The following is a 3,165-nucleotide window of genomic DNA, read 5'->3' as shown; positions in this document are numbered from 1 at the left end:
TCCACCAGATGCTCTGCCGGGGAAGGAGGGACAATCTCCTCCTGTACCAGTCAGATCTGATTTGATGGTACACTCACACAAAAATAATAATAAAAAAAAGAAAAGGTCATCCAATAGAATGTAGAAACTCAAGAACAATATTATTAATATCACATGCAAGAAAAATTATCAAACAATATCATTAATATCACATGCAAGCAAGATTCTGCTGAAAATAATCCAAAAAATGACTGGAGCAATGCGTCAACAGAGAACTACCAGTTGTGCAGGCTGGGTTTAGAAGAGGTTGTGGTACTAAGGACATTATAGCTAATGTAAGATGGATCTTGGCAGAAAGCAAAGAATACCAGGAGAATGTCTATCTATGCTTCATTGACTGTATAAAGGCTTTTGATTTATGTGCATCACTACAAGATGTAGCTGACTGTAAGAAGAATGGAATTTCCAGAACATTTGATTGTGCTTATGCGAAACCTATACTCGAGGGCACATAACACCACCACAACAACAAACTTGGACCAAGAGGCCATCATCAGAACAGAGCAAGGGAACACCACATGGTTCAAAATTGGGAAAGGGTTCCGCCAGGATGTATTCTTTCTCCATACCTTTTCAATCTGCATGTCGAACAGATAATCTGGGACTCTGGGCTGTTTGAGGAGAAATGTGGCATCAGGATTGGTGGAAGATCCATCAACAACCTGTGTTATGCAGATGACACAACCCTGCTTGCTAGAACTGAGGAGGACCTGAAGCGCTTGCTTCAGAAGGTCAAGGATTGCAGCCTTCAATATGGATTGAAGCTCAACATCAAGAAGACAAAGATTCTCTCCACTGGGCCAATTGGCAGCATCAGTATGGATGGTGAAGAGATTGAGATAGCTAACAGTTTTCGTTTCCTTGGTTGCACAGTCAACACTCTTGGTACCAGCATCCAGGAAATCAAGAGATGAGTTGCATTGGGAAAGTCAGCACTCAGGGACCTCTCCAGAGTACTGAAGAGCAACGATGTCAGGCTGGAGACTAAGGTGTGCCTGATCTGGGCTATATCTTCACAATTGCTTCCTATGCATAGAAAAGTTGGACAGTGACTCGGAATGATAATTGATGCCTTTGAGGTGTGGTACTGGAGAAGAGTGTTGAATATACCATGGAATACTAGGAGAACAAACAGGTTTGTCCTGGAGAGGGTGAAGCTGTGCTGCTCCTTAAACTCAAGGATTCTGAAGCTTCATCTGACATACTTTGGCCATGTTGCAAGAAGGGACCAGTCCTTGGAGAGGGGCATCATGTTTGAGAGAGTGGCGGGACAGTTCAGGAGAGGACAGCCCTCAATGAGATCAATTTAGTGATTGGGGTAGTGGGAGTAGGTATGTTGGAGACAATGAGGTTGGCATAGGATAGAGCAGGGTTTAGGGCTCTTATAAATAGGGTCGCTATGACTCACAAGCAAGTTGACAGCATATAACAACAAGAACAACAACAAGAAAAACACTGCTGAAGATCATTAAAAAAATGCTTAGAACATACCTAAAACCAGGAGAAAACAAAACAGATAAATGGGATCTTATAACAATAAAATTCCTATGTACATTAGAAAACTTCTGTAACAAGGTAAAAAGGAAACCCACAGACTGGCAAAAATATGTGGTAATGACATATCTGAAAAGGGACTCTTATCTAAAATTTATAGAATACTCCAGCATCTCAACAAGAAAGAGGTAAACAACCCAATCACAAAATGGGCATAAGATGTGAATTGACACTTCACCAAATATGGTAAACAAACCCATGAAAAAAATGTTCAAAATGCCTAGCTATCAGAGACATGAAAATCAAAACAAGTATGAGAAATCATCTCACCCAAGCCACAATAGCAAAATTCAACAGAGCAGCAAACAACAAATGCTGGTGAAGTTGTGGAAAGACTGGAACACTTACTCACTGCTGGTGGTAGTGTAAAATGGTTCAAACACTTTGGAAGATGGTTTGGCACTTCCTCAAAAGTTTGGAAATAGAAATATCATTTGACCCAGTAATTGCACTGCTAGGAATATACCCTAGAAAAACTAGAATAGCCTTCCAAACAGATGTATGCATACTCATGTTTATTGCTATTGAACAATAGCAGAGAGATGGAAACAACTCAAGTGCTATCAACAAACGAATGGATAGAAAAATTATGGCATATGCATACAATGGAATACTATGCAGCACTGAAAAAAAAATCATAAAACCTTATACAACATGGGTGACCCTGGAGCATATTATACTGAGTGAAATGTATCTTTGTCTTCTCTGCACTAAGAGCCGCTTTCTTGCCACAGCCCCTCAGCCCCTGAAAATGTATGCCCTGCATCACATTTGTCTCCACTCCTTCCCTGGTCAGGAGTGCCTCTCAGCTGCTGAGCCATCAACTTTGTCTGCAGTGGTGCTGAACAGCTAGAGAGATGAGAACACTGATGAGAATTACAGCTGCTTGACAGGCCCTCATTCCTTGCTTTTATTTATTCCTAGTCACAGCATTCAAACCAGCACCATCTCAAGGGATACTGACACAGCAGCCAAGTTTATTGGGGTGGGGGCTGCCATGGTTGGAGTGGGTGGCTCTGGAGCTGGGATTGGGACTGTCTTTGGGAGCCTCATCACTGGTGATGCCAGGAATCCTCTGAAGCAGCAGTTCTTCTTCCTCTGCCATTCTGAGCTTTGCCCTCTGAGGCCGTGAAGCTCTTTTGCCTGATGGTGTCCTTTCTGATCCTCTTCACCCTGTGAAGGAGCCATCTCCACCTCCCACAGTTTGTTAGTTTACTTCCTGTGTCTCATCTATCCTACATGTTCTTTTTCCTGTATCTCCTCAGGCAGCCTGGAGAAAGTGATTTGCTCAGGGTTTGACTGTGGGAAGAGAAATACTGTTGTTGTAGTATTTTTTTAAAAGAACAAATACTGTATAACACCTTATGTTATGTTATGTTATGTTATGTTATGTTATGTTATGTTATGTTATGTTATGTTATGTTATGTTATAAAGGACTGATAAGTGGGGTTGGGAGGAAAATAGGAAAAGAGTGGATAGATAATGAACACTGTATTAGAACAGATGAGGGAGTGAACTGTTTAAAAGGAATATATGATTAGGCATTATATGTAAGACAATGGTCCAGAATA

General features: G+C 41.3%; 1 pseudogene; it reads left to right on the top strand.

Moving 5' to 3' along the window:
- LOC102845684 lies at positions 1-2,772 on the top strand (annotated as a pseudogene).
- The last annotated feature ends 393 nt before the right edge of the window (positions 2,773-3,165 follow it).

The sequence above is a fragment of the Elephantulus edwardii genome, unplaced genomic scaffold (assembly GCF_000299155.1).
Source record: "Elephantulus edwardii isolate Elephantulus edwardi_28Jun2011 unplaced genomic scaffold, EleEdw1.0 scaffold00049, whole genome shotgun sequence".
Classification (NCBI taxonomy): Eukaryota; Metazoa; Chordata; class Mammalia; order Macroscelidea; family Macroscelididae; genus Elephantulus; species Elephantulus edwardii.
The sequence above is the reverse complement of the archived record's forward strand: the minus strand, read 5'-3'. Positions and strand labels throughout refer to the sequence as shown.